We start from the raw sequence: 11,512 nt of genomic DNA on the forward strand, positions 1-11,512 counted from the left end.
GGGATCTTTATAGATTCTTTTCTTTTTTTTAATTTAACTTTGAACATTCATTTTAACAAAATTTTGGGTTCCAAATTTTCTTCCCTTTTGTCCCCTCCCCCCCCAAACACTGAGCATTCTAATTGCCCCTATCACCAATCTACTTTCTCTTCTATCATCCCTTTCTGCCCTTGTCTCTATCTTCCCTTTTCTCCTGTAGGGCCAGATAGCTTTCTATACCCCTTTACCTGTATTTCTTATTTCCTAGTGGCAAGAACAGTACTCAACAGTTGTTCTTAAAACTTTGAGTTCCAACTTCTTAACCGCCCTCCCTCCCCACCCCTTCCCTTTGGAAGGCAAGCAATTCAATATAGGCCAAATCTGTGTACTTTTGCAAATGACTTCCATAATAGTCGTGTTGTATAAGACTAACTATATTTCCCTCCATCCTATCCTGTCCCCCATTACTTCTTTTCTCTCTTTTGATCCTGTCCCTCCCCATGAGTATCGACCTCAAATTGCTCCATCCTCCCCATGCCCTCCCTTCCATCACCCTGTTAATCCCCTTATCCCCCACTTTCCTGTATTGTAAGATAGGTTTTCATACCAAAATGAGTGTGCATTTTATTCCTTCCTTTAGTTGAATGTGATGAGAGTAAAGTTCATGTTTTTCTCTCACCTCCCCTCTTTTATGCCTCCACTAATAAGTCTTTTGCTTGCCTCTTTTATGAGAGATAATTTCCCCATTCCATTTCTCCCTTTCTCCTCCCAATATATTTCTCGCTCACTGCTTGATTTCTTTTTTTAAGATATGATCCCATCCTAGTCAATTCACTCTGTGCACTCTGTCTCTATGTGTGTGTGCATGTGCATGTGTGTGTGTGTAATCCCACCCAGTACCCAGATACTGAAAAGTTTCAAGAGTTACAAATATTGTCTTTCCATGTAGGAATGTAAACAGTTCAACTTTAGTAAGTCCCTTCTGACTTCTCTTTGCTGTTTACCTTTTCATGCTTTTCTTCATTCTTGTGTTTGAAAGTCAAATTTTCTTTTCAACTCTGGTCTTTTCATCAAGAATGCTTGAAAGTCCTCTATTTCATTGAAAGACCAATTCTTCCCCTGAAGTATTATACTCAGTTTTGCTGGGTAGGTGATTCTTGGTTTTAGTCCTAGTTCCTTTGACTTCTGGAATATCCTATCGCATGCCCTTCGATCCCTTAATGTAGAAGCTGCTAGATCTTGTGTTATCCTGATTGTATTTCCACAATACTTGAATTGTTTCTTTCTAGATGCTTGAAATATTTTCCCCTTGACCTGGGAACTCTGGAATTTGGCCACAATGTTCCTAGGATTTTCTCTTTTTGGATCTCTTTCAGGCAGTGTTCTGTGGATTCCTTGAATATTTATTTTGCCCTCTGGTTCTAGAATCTCAGGGCAGTTTTCCTGGATAATTTCATGAAAGATGCTGTCTAGTCTCTTTTTTTGATCATGGCTTTCAGGTAGTCCCATAATTTTTAAATTGTCTCTCCTGGATCTATTTTCCAGGTCAGTTGTTTTTCCAGTGAGATATTTCACATTATCTTCCATTTCTTCATTCTTTTGGTTTTGTTTTGTGATTTCTTGGTTTCTCATAAAGTCATTAGCCTCCATCTGTTCCATTCTAATTCTGAAAGACCTATTTTCTTTAGTGAGCTTTTGAACCTCCTTTTCCATTTGGCTTATTCTGCTTTCGAAAGCATTCTTCTCCTAATTGGCTTCTTGAACCTCTCTTGCCAATTGAGTTAGCCTATTTTTCAAGGTGTTGTTTTCTTCAGCATTGTTTTGGGTCTCCTTTAGCAGGGTGCTGACCTGCTGTTCATGCTTTACCTGCATGTCTCTCATTTCTCTTCCCAGCTATTCCTCCACCTCTCTAACTTGATTTTCAAAATTCTTTTTGAGCTCTTCCATGACCTGAGCCCATTGAGTGGGCTGGGATACAGAGGACTCGACTTTTGTGTCTTTGCCTGATGGTAAGCATTGTTCTTCCTCATCAGAAAGGAAGGGAGGAAATGCCTGTTCACCAAGAAAGTAACCTTCTATAGTCTTATTTCTTTTCCCTTTCCTGGGCATTTTCCCAGCCAGTGACTTGACCTCTGAATATTCTCCTCACACCCACCTGGCCTCCTGATCCTCCCAGCCAGCACTTGGGGTCTGAGATTCAAATGTTGCTTCCCAGCCTCAGGGCTTTGGGCGGGGGCGGGGCTGCTAGTCAGTGTGAGATTAAGTTTAGGTGCTCAAGTGGGGGCAGGGTTGACTCTTGCACTCAGTTCCCTCAGGGGGTTTATGTGGAGACCTTCAACAATGGATGCGGGGTCCTGCCTGCTTCGGGAGCCCAGGTCTGCTCCTGCCTCTGCTGTTGCCTCCCGAGGGGACCTGAGTTATGGGGGCACCCCACTCTCCTCTCGACCCGCCAAAGAGACCCTCTCACCAACTCTGTCACCTGTGGGTGGAGGGACCCGGGCGGCCACTGGAGATTCCGTCCCTGAAGCCTGCTCGGATCTGCTCCTCTTCGCGCCTGCACGGCCACGGCAGGGCTGGGCTTGGCTCCACGTCCGCAGCTGAAAGGACCTTTTGCGAGAGGTTTGCAGGGCTCTCTGGAACAGAAATCTCCTCCGCTCCACCTTTCTGTGGCCTCTGCTGCTCCACAATTCACCCGGAGTTCTTTTTTACAGATGTTCTATGGGCTGTGGGTTCGGAGCTATGTGTATGTGCATCTTTCTACTCCTCCATCTTGGCTCTGGCCCATCTTTGTAGATTCTTGAAGGTGCTTTTTTGTAGGGTGTCTACTCTGTCTTCATCGTGATTTCATATGCACTTCATAAACTTTCAATGCAGATGTGGTTTGGGGTACAAATCTTTCCTAACTGAAATAGGTTAAAAGGTCATCCCTGATCTATCAAGCATGAGGGTGGGAACGAGACAGAATCTCTCTCCCCCCACAAACAATTCCCTCTTAGAGCTTTAAGTGAAGCTTTTCCACCATTAGGCTGCCTTGCCATTGGGATGCTAGGTTCCATACTTTCTTGCTGCTTTTATCCAACCTCCATAGGGCGGGATCAACTCTACAATCAGTCCCAGTTTCCCCCCGCCTCCCCAGGTTTGCACCTAGCTTAAATGTTTGATTGATTGTTTCAAGAGAGTTCTGGAGCTTGTTCATGCCTCTGACTGATTGGCTCAGTGGAGAAGCATGGGGCTTCTGTATTTGACTGGAGGGGGTGGGTGGAACCCTTTATATGAATATAGTGAAGAAAATCAGATTTATTTTGTGTTGTTCACGCATGAAAATGTTTCCTCCTTCTGGATATACGCGACATTGCTTCTGTGGCAAGGGGCAGAAAACATGTTTATCGTCAGTCTTCTGGAATTATCATTGATCATGGTAATACATATCTGTAATGGGTTTGAATGCTGTTGCCTTGTCATTGGGTAGGAGATGGGGTAGGTGGAGGGAGAGAATTTCGAACAGGGCAAAAAAATACAAAAAAGTCTTAGTGCTTTAAAAACAAATGTATAAAAATAAAATGTAATGCATTTTAAAAATAAAGAGCCAGTGTGACCATATCAACTCAATAAACCCCAGAGGCTCTCTACTATATCCAGGATCTCATAGAACACCTTGTTGTATTTGAAACCTTTTGTGATCTGGCCCCTTCCTTTCTTTCCAAGCTTCTTATCTTCCCTGCATACATCTTGGCCTTCTTGAGGTTGTTCACACACAGCACATCATCTCCTGACCCTGTACTTTTTCTATGGCTGTTCTCCCTGCATGGAATGCCCTCCCTCCTCACCTCTACCCTCTGAATTCTTTCGTTTTCTTTAAGATTCAGTTCAAATGCCACTTTCTGCAAGACGATGTGTTCTGCCACCACCCTATCCCCCCACCCCATCCTGGTGCTTTCCGTCTGAAATTATGTCCTGTTTACACTGTACATATCTTGTATGCGCAACAGTGGTTTGCATGTTCTTCTTTCCCCTATCCCTTCATTCGAATGTGGACTCCTTGAGGGCAAGGGTGGCAGTATTTTGCCTTTCTTTTTCCTTTGAGGTTTTAACATAGTGACTGACAATTGGTCAGATAATCAATATACATTTATTAAGCTCTTACTATGTGCCAGGCACAGTGGTAAGTACTAGGGACACAAAGAAAGGACAGAGACAGTGGAGAAGGGGGAGCCAAAAGGCAAATAATGGTGTAGCAACAAGTTCTATACAGCATAACTAGGAAATAAATAGAGAAGACACCAGATTCTTAAAGGCTTCCTGTGGAAGGTGGGATTTTAGCTGGTACTTAAAGGAAGCCAGGGACGTCAGTAGAATAGTTGAAGGAGAACATTCCAGGCACAGGGGAGAGCTAGAGAAAATGCAGAGATGAGAGATAGAGTGTCGTGCTTGTGAAACAGCCAGGTCCCTATACCACTCATAATGTGGTTGGGGGTTTGGGGAGGGGGAGGTCTGTATGAAAAGAATAAAAAAGCCAGAAAAGTAAGGTCAGAAAAGGCCCAAAGAGGGTTTGACAAGGGAGCCACTGGACTTTATTAAGTACTTATGGAAATGTGACCTGGTCAGACATGCGCTTTAGAAAAATCCCTTTGGTGGCTGAACGGAGGACAGACTAGAGTGAGGAGAGATCTGAAGCAGGCTAATCCCTTAGCAGGCTATTACAGTAGGCCAAGTGTGAGGTGATGAGGACCTGAAGCAGGGGAGTGGCAATGTCAAAGTAGGGATGAATTGGAGAGATGCTGTTGTAAAGGTGAGGTCAAAAGGCCATGGCATTAGATTGGATCTGGGGAAAGGGAATAGGAGAGAGTATGAGGAGTCCAGAATAAGACTGAGGTCCGAAGCCTGGATGACTGGGAGGAGGATGGTACCCTCTACAGTAAGAGAGAGGTTAGGAGGTGAGGGGAGTTTGTCTGAATCGATGATGACGAATTGCGTTTTTGAAAATGATGAGTGTAATATGCCTTCTGGAACTTCCGGGTTGCAATGTCTAGTACTCAGTTGGAAATGTGACACTGGAGATAAGGAGAGAGGTTAGGGTTGGATAAGTTGATCTGAGAGACATTAGAATAGACAATTGGGCAATAAGAATAGGTTAAGTGCCTACTGTGCGCCAGAACCTTTGTTCTCAAAGAGCTTACAATTGAATGAGGAGGGAAGCAAAACCCAAAAGAAAGCTGGAAAGGCATGGAGGATTGGAGATAGTGGTGTTGGAGGCCTAATGGAGAAGCCCAAAGGAGCCTATCTAGATGGGAAATGAAAAGATGGCTAGCCTGGGCACTCTCCTTCAATGGCGATTGTGGAAGGAAGAGATGACAGATAAATCTGTGAGAGCTGATGAGAATATCAAATGAAAAAGTATAGATGGAGAAGAGGGCCAAAATGTTACAAAGTTAAAATCAACAGGTGTTGGCCATTTTGCATATGGGAAGAGGTGTGGTGGCAAGTGAGAGATAGGGAGGCATCCAGGATGAGTCCTAGGTTGGGACTTCGAGGGATATGAAGATGGCGTTGTCCTCTAGGGAATGTGGTGGTAAGGGGACAGTTTTGGGGAAAGATAATGAATTCCATTTTGGACATCTTTAGTTTAAAATGTGTACTGGACATGTAGTTTGAGATGAGTGAAATGCAGTTGAAAATATGAGACTAGAGGTCCGCAGAGAGGTTAATGCAGGATAGGTAGATCCGACGATCATCAGCATAGGCATAGTAATTAAATTCACGGAAACTGATGAGAGCACCACGTACAGTGAAGAGGGGAGAAGAGGAGAGGACCCAGGAAAGGATCCTGAGGGATATCTATACTTAGAGGGCATGATCTGGAGGAGTAAAGTAAGGTCTGGAATTTCCCCCACCTGGTGAACTGTGTACCTGTCCCATAACTGTGGGGTGTTGTTTTGATACCAAAGGAAGAGGCCAAGGAGCTCCATACTGACTATTGGTAGTAGTTTAATGAATTGGGGTTACTTATATTTGGGGCAGTATGATAGATCCCTGCTAATATATTAATCATCCTCAGTCCGGGGAGGGCAGCCAGACCAATTCTGTGATTCCCCACTGAAGAACGCCCAAATTGCTGTGGTAATTATAGAAAACAGACAAAGGCAGGAGGAGTTGGAGAGCACAACACTACTGATTGGTGGTCATTTTTGGTTTTCTGCTTAGTAATGCGCTTGGTCGTTGAGCCAATGTTATGCCCAAACATAAGTTTGTGTATTGATTAGTATTGGCCTGTCTGTCATATGTGGGTCACGATATTCTTGTATGGCTTTTGAAGATCATAGTATCTAAAGTTTTGACTCAGTGACTAAAATACAATTTACTCAGATTGCCAAGTTTAGGTTTTTGCCTTTCACAGTTTAAGTTTTTATGCCTTTTCACTCATGTAACAGAGGACCTCAGCTTCAAGCAGGTTCACACTGGGTTCAGCCACACCAAAGAAAGGCAATGGAGGAATGGCGGCTGACAAGGAGAAGCGAGGAAAAGACACTCATGCCCCTTAGCCAGTGCCCACTTGATTTCTAGAGTAGCAAACAAGGAAGGCAATTTGCCAAGGAGTAGCTTCATAAGGTAACTTTAAATTTTAGCAACACCATGTCAGTTCAGCATAGCACACAGAAATGGCACGTTTATCACTTTAAATACAAATGTTTATATTTTGCAAGATTATATAATAATGCGCAAGTGTACTAAAATTGCTTTTCAGGCCAGAAACCTTGGAAAAATTATCTGAAAAAGAGTAGCAAAAATCGACGTTGCACACATTAAAATCCACCTTACATTCAATTTAATTACTGTATTTTAAGGCTTTTTTTCTAAATTCGAACCCTACAAGGATGCAATAAAGGAAACTGAGAAGGAGCTGTCATATTGGTAGGAAGAGAACTAAAAGAGAGTGGTGCTTCTCAAATATAGAGAAAAGAGAATATCAAGGAGATTGGAAAGGGAGCCAGTTAGTACTGATCATGTTGATTTATTTTTAGTTTGATTATAAGATAAACCACCATTCTTTAGGGAAAGCTAAAGGTTGGCAGCTAGAAAAGGGGGGAGGGGTGGAGTGGACTATGACGGCTAACTCCAAACAACCAGTTCGTCTTTCCACGTGAGCTTTTTGTTCTCAGACAAATTCTAATTCTCTGGTCTAAGACTGTAATTCTAATTCTGTGTTCTAAGATTTTTCGTTCTAATTCTGCATTCTACGACTAATTCTAATTCTGTGTTCTAAGATTTTAGTTCTATTTCTGTGTTCTAAGACTAATTCTAATTCTGTTTTCTAGGACTAATTCTGATTCTCCCTTCTTAGGTTTTCGTTCTAATTCCGTGTTCTTAGATTTTAATTATAATTCTGTGTTATAAGATTAATTCTAATTCTGTGTCTGAAGACGTTAATGAAACAGACTGTAGATTCTTACTTTCTTGAGGAAGAGGAGTTTTCTTACATCATTGGTGACAAGGAAGATCCAAACATCTAACCAGAAGAAGAAAACAAATCCAAAATCTCCTGTAACCAAAGCCTCCAAGAAAAATATTAATTTTTATCAGGCTATGGAAGAGCTATAAGGGATTTTGAAAATCAAGTGAGAGAAGTAGAGGAAAAATTGGGAAGAGAAAAGAGAGTTGTCCGGCCTATTTGCCGTGGGCTGCCCAGGTCCTCTTACCTATCTCAGGTCTTTGGTGGCCAGCCAGATAAACAAATGAGAGAAGAGACTTCCAGAGTCAAACAGAGGTGTAGGCTTTATTCCGGATACAAGCTACATGTCAGCAAGCAGGGCTAGTGCTCCCCAAGGGAGCTCCCTGCGGGAGTCCCCTTCTCCCTTCCGAGGAGCAAGGAAGAAGAAGAAGAACAACCTCTGAGACTTTCCTATTCCCATTTAAGCTCTCCCAGCTGCATAGTTCGCTCGTGGACACCGTGCATGCTCTCAGCCCCTTAGCTAATTAACAAAAGGTGTGCTCAGACCACGGACCAATCTCAAGGGTGGGATGCTCTCCCCAGCAAGTTTCCACTGAGGAGAGGTGGAAAACGACATACCTCGTGTCTCACTCCTCAGTTCCCAGCTGTTCTCTGGGGAGCCTCGTGAGAGTTCGGCGGTTTCAAGAAGCCCTCACTTTTACCCGACACGAGACCGTTCACGTGAGAACTGAGCCTACCTTAACAGAGAGTGATGCAAAAAAACTCATGAAAAACAAGTCAATGACTTGCTAAAAGGAACCCCCCAAAAATGCTGAATAAAACAGCACCTTAAAAATTGGACTAAGCCAAATGACAAAAGAGGTCCAAAAAGTCAAGGAGGAGAAGAAAGCCTTAAATAACAGAATGGGTCAAATGGAAAAAGAAGTCCAAAAGCTCACTGAAGAAAATAGTTCCTTATAAATTAGGATGGAGCAAATGGCGCTAAGGGACTCTACAGGAACTCAAGAAATTATAAAATAAACGTAAAAGAATGAAAAAATAGAAGAAAATGTGAAATATCTCTTTGAAAAAACAACTGATCTGAAAATGGATCCAGAAGAGAAAACTTAATAATTATTGAACCACCTGAAAACCATGATCAAAAAAATAGCCTTGGGAGACGAGCCTAGGGTGAGAACATGAGGAGCCTGAGCAGCGGGCAAACGAACGGATCCAGCCCTGGACCATGGCCTCCAAGTGCCCCAAGTGCGACAAAATCGTGTACTTTGCTGAAAAAGTGAGTTCCCTGAGCAAGGACTGGCATAAATTTTGTCTCAAGTGTGAGTGTTGCAGCAAGACACTGACACCCGGAGGGCATGCAGAGCACGATGGGAAGCCGTTTTGCCCCAAGCCCTGCTATGCCACGTTGTTTCTACCTAAATGTGTAAACTTTGGGGGTGCAGGCTCTTACATCTATGAGAAACCACAGGCAGAGGAGGCTCCTGTCACTGGCCCTACTGAGCACTTAGTTCGAGCAGAGGATTGCAAAGTCAGTGGTCCCTCGAGAGGGCCCTGCAAAGCTTCCAGCGTCACGATCTTCACCAGAGAGCCCAACATGTGCCCTCGACGTAATAAGAGGGTCTGTTTTGAGGAGAAGGTGACATCCCTGGGAAAGGATTGGCACTGGCCTTGCCTTCGCTGCGAGCGTTGTGGAAAACACTGACACCTGGTGGACATGCAGAGCATGATGGACAACCATATTGCCATAAACCTTGCTATGGAATTCTCTTTGGACCAAAAGGAGTGAATACTGGGGCAGTGGGGAGCTACATCTATGACAAAGATCCTGAAGTTAAGGATCAGCCCTAGGAGGCCCTGACCCTTCGATGTGTGGCCCAGCCTGCTGTTCTCAGTTCTTCTAGGGGAGTAAGCACTCCCCACTGTTGCCTGCATAAGAAGCTTATTTCTGAGGGGGTGTGAATAATGTGGTTCAGCTTTGCATATGAGTTTGAGGGTACATTCTTAAGGATTCCCCAGAACTGCTGAGATCCACCTGGGTGTCCCTCCCATTCTTATCATGTCTCCTTCTACTTTTCTCTCTCCCTTTCAGTCTGTTTGGGTTTACCTCCTCCACCTCCCTAACCACCTTACTCAGCCTCCCATCCCCTTTATGTTTTCATTACTTTTTTTTTCTCTCATTCCCTGTTTTGCTTTCTCTTTGTTGCTAAGAAGCTGTAAGTTCTGCTATCTGTCTCCTCCTCTTTTTCCTCCCCACCCCAGCATACTGTACTCCATGTTTATTTATGAAAGGATTTGGGTTCTGCTTTGGCTAAAGACAAACTTTCTGTCCTTCACAGTGTTACTGAGCAGCTAAGGGCAGAGTGTTCTCCCTAGGAGCTCTTCTGCCATCATTTCCATTTAATGCACCACATACCTTCACATTTAACCAGACACTAAGGCTGCTTTGACTTTTTCTATCAATAAAAGTTTTGAGAATTTGAAAAAAAAAAGCTTTGATATCACCTTTCAAGAAATTGTCAAGAAAACTTCTCTGATATTCTAGAACCAGAGGGTAAAATAGAAATGCAAAGAATCCACTGACCATCTCCTGCAAGAGATCCCAAAAAGGATATACCTAGGAATAATGTAACCAAATTTCAAAGTTCCCAGGTCAAGGAGAAAATATTACAAGCAGCTAGAAAGAAACAATTCAAGTACTGTGGAAATACAATCAGGATAACACAGAATTTAACAGTTTCTCCCCTAAGGGATCTGAGGGCTGGGTATATGATATTCCAGATTTCAAAGGAGATAAGATTAAAACCAAGAATCACCTACCCAACAAAACTGAGTATAATAGTTAATGCCAAAAAAAGGGACTTCAGTGAAATAGAGAACTTGCAAGCATTTTTGTTGGAAAGACTAGAATGAATAGAAAATTCAACTTTGAAATAACAAGAATCAAGGCTTCCACAAAAAGATAAACAGGAAAGAGAAACTATAAGGTATTAATTAAAGTTCAACTGTTTATATTCCTACATGGAAAGATGAAATTTATAATTCATGAGATCTTTCTCAGTATTAAGTAAATTAGAACAGTTGGAAGGAATGTCTGTATGACCACATGTGTGTGTATGTGGGTATGGTATATCTTATACATACATACATACATATATGTGTGTGAATATATGGTATGTGGTATACATGCACATATGTATGTATATATGAAGAGAGGGAGAGAGAGAGAGAGAGAGAGAGAGAGAGAGAGAGAGAGAGAGAGAGAGAGAGAGAGAGATGCAGAGAGAGACGGGGGGGGGAGGCATAGAGTGAGTTGAATATGAAGGAAAGATATCTAAAAACGAAAATTAAGCGTTGACCGGAATATACCAGGAGAAAGAGAAAGGGAGAGTTAGAATGTAGCAAATCATGTCATAAAAGAGGCAAGAAAGAGCTTTTCCAATGGATGGGAAGACGGGGAAGATGAGAGGGAATAATGAGCCTTACTTTCATCAGATTTGGTTACAGAAGGAAATAACATACATACTTATTTGGGTATGAAAGTTTATCTTACCCTACACGAAAGCAGGGAGAAAGAGGATAAGTGAGGGGGCATAGTAGAAGTGATTGCGGATTGGGGGAAGGGGTAATCAGAAGCAAACACTATGGTGGAAGGAGAAATTAAAGGGGAGAATAGAATAAATGGTGGGCAGGACAGGATAGAGGAAAACTTGGAGAAATATTATACTCAAATTATGAAACTCCCAGCTCAAGGATAAAATACTATGAGCAAAAAGAAAAAAAAATTACATTATGTAATACCACAATTGGAATCACACAAGACCTAGCAGCAACTACACTAAAAGATCACACGTTTAGGAACACTGTATATCAAAGAATAAAAGTACTATGTTTCTGGTTGAAAATATTTAACTCAACCAAGTTAAGCATAAATCTGAATGAAAAAAATGGACGTTTAATGAATTGTCAGACTTTCAAGACTTTGTTTAAAAGAAAACCGAACTTAATAGAACATTTGACATAAAAAAGTAAAGAGAAATATAATGTACATTCCCCAATGAACAATTATAAGTGTCTCAATAAGAGTAG

General features: G+C 42.3%; 1 pseudogene; it reads left to right on the forward strand.

Moving 5' to 3' along the window:
* Positions 1–8,630: 8,630 nt before the first annotated feature.
* On the forward strand, positions 8,631–9,471 carry LOC140516047 (cysteine-rich protein 2 pseudogene; annotated as a pseudogene).
* The last annotated feature ends 2,041 nt before the right edge of the window (positions 9,472–11,512 follow it).

Source organism: Notamacropus eugenii, chromosome X (genome assembly GCF_028372415.1).
Source record: "Notamacropus eugenii isolate mMacEug1 chromosome X, mMacEug1.pri_v2, whole genome shotgun sequence".
NCBI classification, from domain to species: Eukaryota; Metazoa; Chordata; class Mammalia; order Diprotodontia; family Macropodidae; genus Notamacropus; species Notamacropus eugenii.